Source organism: Callospermophilus lateralis, chromosome 9 (genome assembly GCF_048772815.1).
Source record: "Callospermophilus lateralis isolate mCalLat2 chromosome 9, mCalLat2.hap1, whole genome shotgun sequence".
NCBI classification, from domain to species: domain Eukaryota; kingdom Metazoa; phylum Chordata; class Mammalia; order Rodentia; family Sciuridae; genus Callospermophilus; species Callospermophilus lateralis.
Window position 1 is genome coordinate 40,857,662 of NC_135313.1, and position 18,427 is coordinate 40,876,088.

The following is an 18,427-nucleotide window of genomic DNA, read 5'->3' on the forward strand; positions in this document are numbered from 1 at the left end:
TAAGTAAAAATACCTTATGATTCCATTTATTCACATTTATTCATGTCTATAATAAACAATACAAACAGAAATTATTAAAGAATGCAAATGTGCATTGCCTCTGTGGATAAAGTTAGATATTTACAAAATAAGGACATGACTGAACTTATAGCAATAGTGTTAATATTGATTGTTCTGATAATAGTTAAACTGTACAGATCTAAGCAGTTGCTGAAACTAATCATATAATTCACTTATAAATCATGCATTTAATTGAATTTAAAATGCTGAAGGAAACGCCTACCAGATTAGCAAATAGTATACCCTAATTAATAACAAGTAGACTGAGTTTATCGATTCTTGCAACATACTTTGAAAAACAAGGTACTTTGGAATATGTGTATAGAAGGGTAGATTTCTGTAAATGTGATTAAAGTATGACCAGTTGAATAGTAATTTTGCATACATGCTGCATTAATTTAGGTTCCTTGGCAACCTGAGATAATTATTGTGGAGAATGCTCTGAGAGAGAAAAAAAAAAAAAGGATAAGTATAGAGAAGACGCAGAAAATCATTGAATAACAATTTATGTCTGACCTTTGTGAAAAAGATGAGGTACCAAGGAATTGCCAGTTATAACATCATATTCCAACAAGTGATAAGTGGGTTTTAGGAAGGTTTGTGGGAATCTTTAAGGCAAAGCAGCATCAGAGGACTCTCAGGTTGTCCAGGAAAGATCAGCCATGGTGTTCCTGTTGCTATTATTGGTTGAAAGAAGCTTGTGGAAGCGCATCGTGGTGCCAACCTTGTGGTAGATTGAGAAGGTTTGGACTGTCCATCAATTACCTCACCCTCTGTTACAAATCCGCATGGTATATGTTCATGGCCATCACATATCTATGTACTTCAATAAAAATTACATTAAACATATACCAGGTATCAGGAGGATTTTATATAATATAAACCCACATACAAATTTTGCAAGTATAAATTTGCACTTTGGAAAACTGTTTATTTTGTCAAGTAAAATTGAACATGTTAATATCCTATGATGTACACTGTTAGCTTTTTGGCTTATGACATGATTTCCTAAGGCATGTTTCCTGAACCAGCAACACTAGCATCTATCTTTATTAGAAATGCAAATTTGAGTTCTGGGAATAAGGCCCTGAACTTCACATTCTATCAGGTCATGAAAGCTAAGATTATGCAACATAAAGATTATACAAACTGATTTTAGAGGCACTGCTCTCTGGAAATTCTATCACATGTGCACCACATTTGGGCAAGGACATTCCAGGAGATTAGGTCTAGGACTTTGATTTTCTTTGACGTTGAAATTATTTAAGTTTCACTCATCTTTTTTACAGGTTCCACCAAAAGTCCTGGGGTATTCTTTATAAATGTGCTCAATTTGCAAACTTTTGTCAAAATAGAAACATATTGGTTAAAATCACTGAACATTTTTCCCTTGACTATTTTGTACTGTTTTTCTATTTCTTAGGTAGCTTTGTAATAACATGGGAAATTTTTGGATTAACTAAAAGGAATGTGAGTTATGTCTACATTATTTTAGATTTGAGAAGATACTTATATGATTCAAAGACTATTTCACAGAAGGGAACACTATTGTCTTTTTATTATTATTATGTCTATCAATCAATGTGACAAATTATTAAGTAGAACAAAAATAAACAGACCTAGACATCATAGGATATTTTAGTCAACTTTGTCATTGACCAAAGTCCATGACAAGAACAACTTAAAATGGAAAAAAAAAACCTTTACATTTGCTCATAATTTCAGAGGTTCAATCCATGATGGGCTTAATCCATAGCTCTCGGTCCAATACGAGGCAAAACATTATGGCAGAAAGGTGGGGCAAAGGAAAGCAACTTGAACATGGCAACTAAAAGGCAGAGAGGGGGGGGGAGAGAGAGAGAGAGAGAGAGAGAGAGAGAGAGAGAGAGAGATATTTGCTCATCAGGGAAAAAATATAAATACTAAAGGCACACCCTAAGTGACCTAATTCCTCCAATGAAAACCTATCTGCCACAGTTACCACCAGTTAATCCATATAAGTGGATGAATTAAATGATTAGGTTAAAACTCTCATAACCTGAATATTTCACATATGAACATTCTTGTATTGTCTCACATATGAGCTTTTGGGGGACACCTTATATCTAAACCATAACATAGATAAGAACATGTTTTAGAAGCACTTGTATTTCAGTGAGAGACGAGAAACAATTTGAAATACATGTAAAATGAAGTAAACTATGGAAAAATCTTCCCATCTTATAGAAAATTTAACATAATATATTCAAAGAAGTTTTTAAAAATTTAACTATCTAAACACAGAAAAAGTTAGAAATATTAAAACCATTTTTTTTCCAGGCATTACACCTGTAATACCAGCAGTTTGGAAGTCTGAGGCAGGAGGATCACATGTTCAAAGACAGCCACAGCAATGGTAAGATGCTAAGTAATTCAGTAGACCCTGTCTCTACAAAATAGGGCTGGGGATGAAGCTTAGTGGTTGAGGGCCCCTGATTTTAGTCCATGATACCCCAAAAAATTAAAAATTAAAAGAATAATTTTTAATTTTTTCAATAATTTTTAAATGGTGACCCACCATGCTTGAGGCATATCTGACTTATTTTGTTTTTGTTTATAAAAATTGGTTACATAAAATTTATATCAAAAGAAGAGGCAGAGATTACTCTGTCAAAACATGTGGGAAAGTATATAGTTGTGTTCCAGAAATATAATAATATAAATGTTCTTTTTGTCTGGGATGTTGTGGTGTTTCAGAGGGCTTTATCCTATTTAACTCACAAATAAATATTTACTTACATATTTAATTTTATATTTATAATTGCTATGTTTAATTTTTTATTGGTACATATTATTTATACAGAATGGGGAGTTTCATTGTGGCATATTTTCATATACATAAAAATAAAATTTGATTAATTTCACTTCTCAATGCCTCTTTCTCTCTTTCCTCTTCCCACCACTTTAGTACTTACCTCTATCCTATTGATGTCTCTTCTGCTTTCATGTTATCCTTTTTGTTTTCCTTCTAGCTTCCACATATGAGAAAAAATTCATATTGTTCTCTTTGAGTGTAACTTATTTCATTCAAAATTATGGTCTCCATTCTCCTTCAAAAATATATATATATTTTTCTTCTTTATGGCTGAATAAAACCCGATTGTGTATGTATATCATATTTTCTTTATTCATCTGTTGATGGACTCCTAGGTTAATTCCATATTTAGCTATTATGAATTGTGATGCAATAAACATGCAATTCATGTATCTCTAGAAGCATATTGTTGTCAATTCTTTTGTATAAATATGCTGCAGTCCGGCTGCAGCAAAATAACCAGGGGGTGACAACTTGTGTAGATTGATACAGCAGGAGTGGGAGCCGTTTATTGTAGGACAGGAGCAGTATTTATATATTTCATACAACTTATCTAATTAACATAAACTAGATACAGCAGTCAACCAATAAGGAATCTCCACACTTAATGGCTTGCTGGCGTTACTTCACAAACCACTCCCTCTGGTATTTTGCCAGGTGCCATCCAGACTTGTTTACAGACTCTAACATAAATACTAAGAAATTATATAGTTGGATCATATGGTAGTTCTATTTTTAGCATTTTTGTGGAACCTCCATTTACATTCTCAACAACAGTCTATAAGAGTACCATTTCCCCATATACTTTTCCAGTATTTATTGTTAATTGTATTCTTGATGACTGTGATTCTTACTAGATTGAAATAAAATTTCATTGCACTCAATGTTGGAGGCATCACCATAGCTGATTTCTAATTATATTACAAAATCACTGTAAAAAAAAAATGCATGCTACTAGCTTAAGAACATCCATGTAGAACAATGGAACAGAAAAAAAGACTGAGACAAGCCCAGACAGCCACAATTGGGGATCCTTACAAAGGTGTCCCAAACATATATTGGAGAGAAGACAGTCTCTTAAAAAACAAACAAACAAACAAACAAAAAAAAACTAAGGGCTGGGGTCTCAGAGGTAGAACTCTCGCCTCGTACCTGCAAGGCCCTGGGTTCAATTCTCAGCACCACCTATAAATAAATAAAATAAAGTTATTATGTCCAATTACATCTACAAAAAAATAAAATAAAAATAAATAATAAAAAAACAGTACTAAGGAAACTGGATATCCATGTGTAGAAAAATAAAACCTGATCCCTACCTCTCACCCTGTACAAAAGTGAATTAAAAATGGATCAAAAACCTATACAAAAGACCAGAAATTTTACTACCATTAGAAAAATAATGTAGGGGAAACATTTCAACATATAAGTACAATCCAAGCCCTCCACAATGGACCTCATAGCTAGAAAATAAGAATAATAATCAATAAATTGGGTGATATCACATTCAAAAGCTTATGCACAGCAAAGGAAAAAATTAAGAGTGTATAAAGAAACTATAGAATGAGAAAAAAAGTTGCCACTTAACTCTTCACCGAGGATTAATGTCTAGAATACAAAAGGAACACAAAAAACTCAATACTACAAAAACAAACAGCTTGATCAATAAATGGGCAAAGGAACAGAATAGAATCTTCTCAAGAAAAATAACTAACACATATATAAAAAATGCTCAGAATCTTTAGTTATCAGAGAAAAGAAAAATCAAAATGTTTACATTATCTTAAATAGTAACCTTTCTACCAATCACATTACATATGTGTGTGCATTTATACACATTTAATGGGTTATGTAATATATATCTCATTATTATATGTACATATGATGGATATATATATATTTTCAGGCAACCAAAATCCTAAATTCACTGTGTATGTTAACATGATTCAAAAACATCTCCCCTTTAGAAATGTCTCATATGCTCATCCATGATTAAATAAAAATAAAAGCATTAGTAATTTATTTTTCCTTACAGATACACATACCATCATTATCACCTTGTTCTATGGCCTATATGAATTACAGCAACAAGTTCCTTTTTTCCTAATTTTGTATGAATTTTACTAATGAGGAGCTCAGACAATTGAGAGAGGGAGAGAAAATGGCATCAGCATCTTTTCCTTAGGTCCCTTCTGTGAGTCATCCTATTTTTCTTGATGTAAGGGCTTACCCCCATTCCATGAGGGATGAATGTAAAGGATTCTATCCAATACTTTTGCAACCAGATATGCAAAGGTAAGTAAGAAACAAGAAAGTGATTATCATAAAATAAGGATAGTAATGATCATTTAGAAGAAAACAAATGTTAGTTTGGAAATTGTCTAGATGTGTTTCTAATTTATAAAAAATGTTTTGTGTATCTTTACCTTGGTATGTTACAATCTTATATGGAGGACATTAGGCTATAAACTTTGTGGTTAATGAGTTTTAGTTTTTCTTTATTTCACCTCAAAACAGGATATAAACTGAAGTAAGATACTATTTAAACATACACATAAGGTTTGGTTAATTGTGATAGAGGAATTTTATAATGGCTTAAGGCTACTCACGTAATTTCAGTGCATATATTCAGTGGGTCAAGGGTGAAGTATTTTTAACAAGTACCTTTCAAAAATAAAATATCTTAATTTATTTGCATTATGCTCCTGTTTTTATTTTAATATGTCCTTTATTACTGTCTACACATCATACTTTACAGTGAATGTAGAAATAAGGTGTTTTCCAAAAATTATAGTTATTAATTCCTTGTAATATACAACATACAAGTAATATTTTGCTAATTGCAAATAGAAGTTTATTTTTATAGATAATGAAATATATTTTATTTGTAGTAATAATTTTTTTTTTTTTTTGGTACCAGGGATTGAACTCAGAGGCACCAGATCACTGAGCCTGTAATCCCAGCAGCTCAGGAGGCTGAGGCAGAAGTTTCACGAGCTCAAAGCCAGCCTCAGCAACAGCAAGGCACTGAGCAACTCAGTGAGACCCTGTCTCTAAATAAAATTCAAAATATGGCTGGGGATGTTGCTCAGTGGTCAAATACCTGAGTTCTATTCCTGGTACACCTCCCCCCAAAACAAAACAAAACACAATGACAACAATAAATAAAATCGGAAAAAAATGACATATTCATCTATATTATATATTAGCATGTGTAAAGTCATCAAAAGAACCATGAAGCCATTTAAAATACATGTAATATTTACTAAGTACTAAAAATTTTGCATGCATCTATTTTTTTAATATTCACAGCAAGTCAAGTAGTTGAAGCAGTTGTTACCGTCAGTTGACTTGGCAAGATACAAGAAAAGTTAATTTATGGTTTAAATATAAAATTCATATTTAAAGAGTAAGCAGCACTTAATAGAACACATTAGAAAAATTGAGTGGGGCAATGAAAGTTATCTTATGTAGGAAGTAGAGTAAAACTAAAATAAAGGGTTGATTTCTACTTGTGAAGACGATACACAAGCTTGTTTCAAAACACTCCTATCTGTGACAATAAGAAAAAAATTAAATAAAATAAAAAAAATAAATTTCAGACATTGTAGACCTAACAATGCAAACTTAGCATAAGAGGCCAAACTTGGAAGAAAAGCAAAAAATCACTGTGATGAGCCAAATAGATTATGCAACTTTCATTATTCTAAAATTTGCCAGCTTATAAGCTGGTCTCAGTCCATAGAAATTGATGAAACTATTTGCTACAAGTGATAGAATATGAAAAGTATTCCAACAACATCAAGGGGGATTAATAAATCAAATATATCATATTTGTCAATATCCTAATTCCCAGTAAATACAATGAAATGTAATCTTATTTGGAAATAAATTCTTCACAGAGATTTTAAGCTAATAATAGGTCATTAGAGTGGGCTATAACCCAATACAGCTGGTATCCTTATAAAAAGAGGAATTTTAGAGATGGAATCATATATAAGGGCATATCATGTGAGCATGGAGACAAATGATTGACGGAACCTTCCCTAACAACTCTCAAAAAGAATCAACAGTATCAATATTTGGATTTCAGATTTCTAAACTCCAGAAATGTGAGGTAGCACATTTTTGTTATTGTTGTTTACAATATTAAATTTGTGGGACTTTGTTATGAAAGCTCTAGCAAATAATGCATATTATGGAATCAACTCAAGCATTTTAGAAATGGTGATTTGGCCTTATTCTGTCATCCTGTTGGAAGACAAATTATTCTCTAAAAGAAGACATTTCTGAGAAATTCTACAATTTTTATTCCCCATATCAGGCTTTCAATCAAAAATTACAAAGAAGACAGTTCCAAGAGAAAAAACAATAATTTATATAGAGAAATGCACAGACAATACAGATTTTGCTTTTATATTATTCTGCTTTTCGAATAATTTGATTAATCTGTTCAAGAAACCAGGAAGGAACATTTCATCAGAAATCAGAATGTGTAAAAAATATATCTAGTCAGGCATGGTGGTACACACCTGTAATCCCAGAGATTTGGGAGGCTGAGGCAAGAGGATTGCAAATTTGCTTCCAGCCTCACTAACTTAGCGAGGCCTTAGGAACTTAGTGAGACCATGTCTCAAAATGAAAAATGAAAAGAACTGGGGGACTTTATGGTTACCCAATATTAATTGATCAATCAATCAATCGATGAACGTAAATTATCATTTAAAAAATCTAACAACCCAAACAGGAAGCAATAGGAGAGTATTAAGAGCAAGTAAGTCCAAACTGAAAAATAGGCTGATAATATGAAAAACTGGTCGAAGAAAAATTGACTTCTAATGTCTAGAAGAACAAGAGGATAAAACTTAGAGAATAACACCATGAGAGAAACATATAAGATAACTTAATGATCTGAATATAGTAGGAATCTTTTCCTATTGTAAAGAACTTAAAATCAGGATACTACAGTGATGCAGCCACTTCAATGTTTATAGAAGCTCAATTCACAATAGCCAAGCTATAGAACAAATCTTGCTTCAAGACCTTATAATTTTTACTAGTTTGCTTTGTTAACATGTATTTCATGTCAGAGGCAGCAACATTTTAGGTACAATCCATCATTTATCCATTACATATCACTGATCCTTCAAAGGTATTGTCCAAAAATCATTGCAAACGCAAACATAATATATTTATTGAGAACAAAGATGATGAAAAAAGATGTCTTTGGAAAAGGATAGCTCCGTGTGTGTGTGTGTGTGTGTGTGTGTGTATGGAATTTTTCATGTAGTTGTGAATATGATTGTATGTGAATTTTCAAGAATAGATTGATCTGTACCTTGGGAGTAAGGATCAGAAGGCTTGCTTAAATGTTGATAGCACTATATTTTAAAATGTATTAAAGTTTTGTTCTTCACATATTTGGCTTACTACAAGTATTTGTTCCACTTTTAATTTAATAAGCATTTTTTTTTTTTACTACACATCATGCCAAGTTTTCTCTAACTTTAATTTTTTCATATGGTACCAGTGGAGTACATCTAAACTATATGGAAATTTTACAGTAGTGTTCTATGATCAAAGATGACACCCACTGCCCCACTTTGTGTTCTAAAACATGTTTTAATTATAGGATTACAGGCCTTTTGCAGTGTTAACAAACTCTGGATGGCTTGCTTCTGAGGTGAAATTTTCCAGAAATAATACCAACATATGACAAATGTTGTACTCAACACCTGATTATGTTGAAGATAACAGTCACCATTGCTAAGGTAACAAAGCAATTTTCACATCTGTAACTTTTCACTCTTAATGTATAACCTACTCTGGGCTTGCTTACTTACATTGATGTTATTTAATAGTGAAAACTTAAATAACATTATCTTCTCTTTTTTTTCCTACCCACTTCCATTAAATCTGTGTGGTATAAAAGTCTAGAAATAATTGACAGATATTGCTGTTATTTCTATTATCATTGTTATTATAGTTCATGGTTTTCTATTCTGATTTCAAATTTTTAAATAGAAATTACTGGGTTTATTTGTTTGTGGGTTTTTTTTGTTCATTTATTTTATTTGTTTGGTACTGAGGATTGAACCTAGGGGCACTCAACCACTGAGCTACTTCCTCAGCCTTTTGTTTTATTTTGCTAGTGCATCTCCCTAAGTCACCAAGACTGGCCTTAAACTTGAGATTCTACTGCCTTAGACTCTTGAATATCTAGGGATTATAGGCATGGATCACCATATTTGACATTGTTCTTAAATCTAATATTTGATCTCATTCTTGAACAAAATATTAGCTAATTTAAATCAGAATTTATTAAAAGGATATATAATCATGATCATGTAAGATTTATGCCATGTATTCAGGCTGGTTCAATGTTTCAAACACAGTACTATCACAATATCAATAGAATAAAGACGAAAAACTGTGGGATCTTCCCAGTGATTCATAAATATCATTTGAAAACATTCAATATTCATTTATTATAATATTTTATATCACAATAGAAATCATAAGGGGCTTTCTTAGTCAGATATAAAGTATTTATAATAATGTTTTGGTAACATCATGCTTAATAGTGAAAAAACTTGAATGTTTTGCAGATAAATTCAGAAAGATGTTAAAGCTGTCTCCTCTAATTATTCACTCTCACATTGGTACTCTTAGCCAGGACAATGAGGCTAAGAAAGGAAAACAAAGCATAGATTGGAATGAAGAAATAAAGCTGCAATATTTGTATGATTGACCCTGGAGTAAATCCAAAGAATCTATAAAATAACTACTTGAACTAATAACTGCATTTAGCAAGATTGTAAGATAAAATATAAATATACAAAAATCATTGCCTATTTATACATTTAAAACATTATTCTTTACAATAAGGTTGAAATAAATTAAGTATTAAGTATATACATAATATAATATTATTTAAATGCATTAGCTGAAAATGGTAAAATTGAGAAAAGTAAAATCATGACTAAGTAAATTAAGATATAAGAAATGGAATAGATAAAATCATCTTCAAATTGATAAAAAGATTGTACACAAATATAATAAAAATTCAATCAGATGTTTTTAAAAAGATTAACAAACTGATTTTTTATGGGTAGGCAAAGAGATACAAGAATTAATACATGCTTTCAGAAAGAGAACAAACTTGGAAGACTTACAATTTCTGATCCCTAAATTTATTCTGAAAATAAAGTAATTAAGAAATTACTTAATTAAAGTAATTAAGAAAAATGTGGTATCAGCAAAAATATAGACAAATAAATAATAGGAGAAAATGTAAAGTGAAAAACAGACTCACAGACACATATTCCATTCAGTCATGAAAAAAGTGACCAATTCAATTCAATGAAAGAAGGGTTGTCCTTTCAAAAGACTGTTAGTAAAAATTGAACGTTGATATGCAAAGTTAACCCAATCTACTCATTACATGTTGTAATAAATTTACTCTCAAATTGATAAGGTATGAACATGAAAATTATCCTGAAATGGTACAGAGATATTATAATTTTGTGGCGAAACACAAAATTATAAATCATATGAAAGAAAATATAGGATAAAATATTTCCACTTTGAATTTGGTAGAGTTCTTACATAATAATATTAAATCATTATCTATTAAACATAAAAGTAAATTTGACTCATATAAAAACTAAAAAAGAAAAATGTTCATTGAAAAACACAATTTAAAATAAAGGGTCTTCTTTTACTTAACAAAAATACAAATGGAACACAAATTTGGAGAAAATGCATGCAAATCATATTGTTTTAGGAGAGGAAAAATTTATTTAGGGGCTCACAGTTTCAGAGGTCTCAGTCCATAGATAGCAGGCTTTATTCTAAGGGCTCAAGGTAAGGCAGGACATCATGGCGGAAGAGTGTGATGGAGGAAAGAAGCTCACATGATGAACACAAAGCAGAGAGAGAGAGAAAGAGAGAGAGAGACTCCACTCACCAAATACAAAATATATACTCAAAGGCATACCCTCAGGGACTCAACCTCCTCTTGCCACATGCCACCAATCTTCAGTTACCACTCAGTTAATCCCATCGGGGGATTAATTCACTGATTGGGATAAGACTTTCATAACCCAATGACTTTATCGTCACCTTCAAGCCCTCACATGTGAGCTTTTGGGGGACACCTAACCTATAAAAATCCTCATAGGTGATTGCTTTAATTAAAACTCTCAGCTGGGATTTGTCCCCATTTTAATATTAAAATAAAGGTTTCCACCTTAGTAATCCTTGACTACCTTATAAGTTTTCTGGGACAATTAGCATATTTTAGAATATCAAACCATCTTTTCCAGATTTTCACAAAAAAAGAAGGGAAATTGAAGACTCTTTTAGCATTATAACCTGGGTCAAGTACATTTTGTCAAAGTATATTTTTAAACTCCTGCTATGCTCAGCATTGTGCTGGTTATTACTATGTCCTATTAAAATCTTTCCTCTGATAATTCAACTCTACAGTGAAGAACAATTTTTGTCATATCCATTAGATTATAAATTAGCATTCATATGACTTATTGTTGTTTTATTTATTCTATTAACTGATTCCAAGTACTAGCTAAAAATTGAAGAGCACTCTTCTAAAATGTAGCCCAATGTTTGGAGAATGCATAAGGCCACATCTTGTAATTTCTGGAAATTATATCAATTCAATGACATACTGATAATTGAAGAGCTGGCTTATTCCATCACTTCATAACTTTACCAAAGAACGCCTTACTTGCAAAGGTGTCTGTGAAGCTCAGTGCACTTCTGGTACTGTTAGAAGGATAAGGAAGTAGAAGGTATTTTAGTTCATTCCCACTACTGTTACTAAACAACTAGGGCAGCTGTATAGATTTTAATTCAGGAAAGCTACATGAGGGGAAATTTAAAATAGCGTGTACTTTATGTACATTCAACTCATAATTAACTAAATCAAGACTCTTGATTTTAAATTGTGTCAAGTACAGCTGTCTGTGGTTATACAAAACTAAAATCTATTTATAGTACCACACATCTAGTAATATTATTATCATCAAATAATCAAGCAGTTAGCATTTAGTGTACAATGTGAGTTATGTAATATAAAGAAAAATAAGCGTCACCATGCATTTAAGAAATTATAAATTTGTAGGGAATATAAATAAATGCACACACATATGTACATATGTACACATATGCACACACCCCTCGTGTGCATGTATATAGAAGGTGAGATAGTGCAATGTCATGATGGAGGGGGTGCAAAAGGACAGTCAGTGTAGGTAGGAAATGATTGGGTCCATTGTGATGATGGGACTGGTTTGAAAGGAAAGGAAAAAGAAAACTTTAATATCTTGAGGATACTTCCCCTCCTCTTCACCTGTTGCCAAGGGTACCTGCCTTAAGGGAATTTTTCCTCCCTGCAAGCAGTTGTTAATGAATGTCCTCTGGGCCATTCCCTTCCTCCCTGTACTCTGGGCAGCTTTATTCTGGCCCTTAAATGGCTCCAATTAATGGTCAGTAGCCATAAAGGGAGAAGTGGGCACAAGACCCAAACTAAAACCTATTAAAGGGGCAGGACATCCCTACTTCTTTGGGTGCCAACTTGGGACTGCTCCTCTGTGGAGGAGTCTCTGTCTCTTTCTGTAATCTATTCTTTAAATAAAACGTTTTAATCTTCTTTCCTAAGCATTTCTCAGGTGTTCAATCTTTAACATGGGAAAAGGGATCCAGATCCTGATTGATTCTCAGCACCCAGTATTAATAACTAATTCTTCCAACTTTATGAAAACAGAGGGTTTGTTTTCTCCCATAGAGTAACACTATTTAAGTATAATGTGCTGATAATGAAGAAGATTAATTATATTTAGAAAATATATCTTTATTTAAAAAAACAGTTATTGAGGTGTTTATTCTGAATGTAATCATTATTAATATTACTACATATAATACAAAAGTAGATACATATGTGTTCCACAACAGAAATGGCTATGCAGTCTGGTGCAGTGGCACATGCTTATAATCCCATGGCATGGGAGTCTGAGGCAGGAGGATAGCAAGTTCAAAGTCAGTCTCAGCAAAAAAAGCAAGACACTAAGCAACTCAGTGAGACCCTATCTTTAAATAAAATACAAAATAGGGCTACGGATGTGGCTCACTGGTGGAGTGCCCCTGAGTTTAATCCCCTGTAACCCCCATCAAAAAAAAAAAAATGGCTATGGAAGCCACATAGAGTGGCTCAATTCTCAGAGCAACTGGTGAAGGTGAAAAGAAATAAACTTTACTCATGTAATACCTGCTGCATGTTTGCATATAGTAAATGAAGAAACATTCATTCAGGGCATCTACAGAAGCTTATTAAGAAATAATGGACATTTCATCAATAACCATCCTACCTTCCCAGCCCTGTAGAACAGAAACTCCTCTAAAATCTGGCATATCCTAGAACACAGGCCCCTTATCCATCTACTAGCTCCCAATCATGGGATATGGTATATTTATGTAAGAGGTAGAATATCAGCAATAATTATCCATCTCTCCTTGCTAACAATACCTCTTGCAGAAACTATGTTGCTGGTAAGTGCAGCTGAATAGTTGAGAATATAGAGAGACTATATAGAAAATAAGGCACATTGAAAATGCTGGGGGTGCTGACCGTCTTTTCTCTGGTCTATTTGTAGGACGAAGCTTCACATTAAAAGATGAAAGCCAATAAGATCAGAAGCTAACATCACCAGCTAAGTTCACACCTTCCAAAGTAGGAAAATCACTGAGTAGAATGTGTGCCACTGACCCAATCCTTAGTTCTGGGGTCATGACTCAGAGATTTCATTCAGGAATGAGGCAAACTATAAAATAGAATATCCAAAAATTCTCTTTACAATGGAGTTGACCTTTTTTGAAACAGAGTGTGGTGAAGCTCTTAACAACAACAACAACAAAAATACTCTGAGAAACAATGGATGTTTTGATGAAGAACAATAAAGATGACATTAACAGAAGAGAACTAAGAAAAGAGATAATGAATGCTCTCCTAGGGACAGAAAAAACTTAAGTTCTGAATTCTAGAGCTATCTCTGCAAAAGAGTTCAAATTTATGTTCTAGGCCTTGTTGAAAACAGTATAATAATAAGCAAACAATCATTGGAGATTAACGGGAGGACTGACTGTAGTCAAGGAAATACAGAGAGATCACTACTAAATGCACTATCATATTATCTGACTGTGTCCTTGCCCAGAAATGTACCTAGGAGAAAATCAGAGTCTTTGCTGTGAAGGAAACATAAGCTTTACCAAAATAGTCCTACAAGTCACTAAGTAAATGAACAAAGAAATATAAGTTAGGTGGCATGAGAATACTGGGAACTGTTCTAATATATTAACTAAAATATCTAATTCTGAAGAAAAAAATACACAAAGAATCAGGAAAATGTGATTTTTATACAGGCAGAAGAAAAACGGGTAAAACAAAAAGCCTGAAAAGACAACCAGTTATTATATTTAACACAAAATATTACTAAATAGGACTAAGAAGCTTTGAAAAATAAGTTCCAAGAGTAAAGGAAATAATTTTTGAAGAAGTGAAGAAAACTATAAAGACAACTGTCCATCAAATAGAAGATACAAACAGATATGAACTATTAAAAATGAACATTTTGGAGTTATGAAGTATAATAATTGAAATGAAATATATACAAGAGGGGCTTACTGGAAGAAAGTATTATCTAATTTGTAGAAGAAATAATAGAGATTGTGAATTATGAGGGACAAAGGAAGAAAAATGGGGAATAAAATAATCTAAGGGACACAGAGACTCATTTAGCATATTTAAGATCAATGTACAAAAGATAATCTCTTTCACTGAATAATCCAAAAATGAAAGTAATAAAACAATTTCATTTATAATACCATTGGGAAAAATGTATTTAAAATAAATCTAACAAAAGAAGTATAAAACTTATAACTTAAAAGTTATATAATTAAAACCAATTTAAAAATCTAAATTATAGGAAGCCTCTGTAATATTTGTGGATTAGAAGTCATACTATTTAAATTATTAAAATTATAATAATACCCAAATTTATCTACAAATTCAGCACAATTCCTGTCACCTTCCCTACTTCCCAAGAGTTTTTTCTTTCTTTTCTATTTTATTTTCTTTTTTGGTTGTTGTAGAAATTGAGAGACTGATTCTAAAATTCATAGAAATACCCAAGGAACCAAAAAGGGTGAAATCAATTTCAAAAAGAACACTGCATCAATCACAAACTCTGATTTCAAAGGCAACAATAATCAAAACAGTATGGTCCTGGAATAAAAATAAATAAATAGATCATGCAATGCTTAAAAACAGAAAACCCTCATTTTCAACATCAAGTGAATATTAATAAGTGCACTAATACAATTCAGTATGGAAAGGGGAGATACTCTAACAAATCCTGCTGGGAAAACTGGATAACCACATGCAAGAGAATGAAGTTGGATATTATCTCACAGAATGTACCAAAAGTTACTCAAAATAGTCAAAACCCTCAGTGTAAAGGCTACAACTATAATACGCAAGAAACATATCAGAAAGTCTTTGTAACTTGATTTAGCTATTTTTTTTAACTTATAATATTAAAAGCATGAACAACCAAAGTTAGAAGTAAAAATCAGTCTTTATTGAAATAAAATATTGTGAATGAAAAAACACTATAAAAATCTGAAAAAGTGAATTTAACTAAAGATATCAAAGAGGATCTTAACAGCAACCCTCTACCCATCTACTGTACAGAAAGTACTAAAGGAATCCACAATACTTTTAAAATTTTTATTTGTTTTAATTAGTTATGCATAACAGTAGAACATTTTGACACCTCATATATCATTGTACTATAATTTCTTATTCTTCTGGTTGTACATGATGTAAAGATACTTCAGTCATGTAATCATGTATGCACATAGGATAATAATATCCAATTCTTTCTACTATCATTCCTACCTCCATACCCTAATCCTCCCTTCAGTTCCCCCTGTCTAATCCAAAGTACTTCTATTCTCCTACCCACAAACCCATTATTGTGAATTAGCATCCTCATATCAAAGAAAACATTTAGGCTTTGGTTCTTTGAGACTGGCTTATTTTGCTTAGCATAATATTCTTCAATTGCATTCAGTTACCAGAAAATGCCATAAGAACATTCTTCTCAATAGCTAAGTAATATTTTATTGTATGTGCATATATATGTACATACACACACACACACATATATATATATACATACACACATATATATGCATATATACATATGAAGATAATAATTGAAATAAAATATATACAAGAGGGATATATATATATCACTTTTTTATCCATTTATGTGTTGAAGGGCACTAGGTTGGTCCAATAGTTTAGCTATTGTGAATTGAGTTGATACAAACTTTGAAGTGGCTGCATCTCTGTAGTATGCTGATTTTAAATACTTTGTGTATAAAACTAGGAATGGGATAACTGGATCAAATGGTGATTCCACTCCAAGTTTACTGAAGATTCTCCAGACTACTTACTTTCCATGGTGGTTGCATTAATTGTGCACAATCTTTTCAATGAAATAATATCAGAATCTGCTTTTCTGAACTTTAAAATGAAACAGAAATCCAAATACAAGAGATATTTACAACCTTAAATAGGTAAGATTTAAAAAGTCATTTTGAAGACACATTATAATTAAAAGACACATTATTCTAATATAAAGAATAATGATAGAATTTTAAAAGTCATAATAAAAAAGTGAAAGGTCACATTTAGAGGAAACCAATAGAATTTCTAATGATTTCTCATGCTAGTCCCTAAAAATCAGGAGGACTTTGAATAATAAATACCAAAACCTGAAAGAAAATGGGGCCAACCAAGATTGTGATTTCCTTTATCTTATCCTTCTGAATTGAAAATCGAAATGAAACCTTCCATGATAAGAAGAAATTTTAAAAAATCCATAACCAATGAACATGTACTATAAAATATACTCAATGAAATATTTCATGCAAAAGATTGAAAGGTAAATATCAGAGACAAGGTATGGATAATCTCATTAGAAAAACAAAGGAAAATCAAATCTGAATTTAGCATTAAAAAATCAAAATAGCAGAGAGTAAAAATGATCTCTATATAAGAATAGATTGAAAATGTTCTAAATAAAATCACATATTGACAGAATACATTAAATTAAACAAGACACAACCATCCAGTTTAGAAGGAACTCACATTATAGACAAAGACTTTCAAAAGGTGAAAGTTGAAAGGATAGAAGAAAAATATGTCATACAAACGGAGACTTCAAGCAAAAAAGATTAGCTACTCTGGTATGAGACAAAGTAGATCTTAAGCCCAAATTCATCATAAGGAAAAGAAAGTTACTTCATTCATGTCAAGGGAATAATCCAACAATAAGATATAATGACCATGAGTATTTATGTCCCAAATGTTGGGGCATGAATATGCATAAATCCCTACTCAATATAAAGAAACAAATAAACCACATTACAATAGTATGGTTGGTTTCAATTCAAATCTCTCACCAATAGATAGTTTATCCAGACATAAAATAAGTAAAAACCCTTTAGATCTAATTTAAAAAGTTATTAATTAAATCAACAAAACAGATATCTACAGAATATTTCATCCAATAACAAGTGAGTTTACTTTCAGGAGCAAATGGAAACTTTCAAATAGGCCATATTTGAGGAATGCAAAGCAAGTCTTAGTAAATACAAAGAAAAAAAATGGTGATAATTCCATGCATCCTATCATATTACAGTGGAATGAAAATATGAATCAACAAAATAAAAAGTAAAAACCCATTTTAAAATTAATAGTACACTTTCTGTATGAGGACTGGATCAGAGAAGAAATCAGGAAAAATGAAAAACAAAGTCCTAAAAACAAATGAGAATGAAAATACAGTATTAAGGTAGTTATAAGAGGCAAATTTATAATATTGAATGTCTACATTAAAATAATTAAAAAAATTCTAAGTAAATAATTTAATGTTACACTTGAAGGCATTAGAAAAAGAACAAACGAATTCCCAAATTACTCAAAAACAGGGGATAATTAAGATCAGAGCCAAAATTAATAAATCTGAAAATTAAAAAATATACAAACTATCAATGCAACAAATAGTTGATTGTTTGAAAATATAAGAAATTTGATAAAACCTTAGCTAAACTAACCAAAAGAAAGATATGACCTAAATGAACAAAATTAGAGACGAAAAAGGAGATATCACTGAAAGCAATTCTGAAATCCAAAGCATCTTTAGAAATTATTTTGAAAATTTATATTCCCATTAACAGGAAGATCTACAAGATACCCAAATTGAACCATGAGGATATAAAAAACATAAACATACCAATATCAAGCAAAATCAAAGCAGCAATTAAAGACATTTCAATAAAGAAAAGTCTAGGACCAGATGGACACAGTGGATTACTACCAAAACCCTAAAGAAAAGCTAATGCTATTCCTCATCAGATTGTTCTACA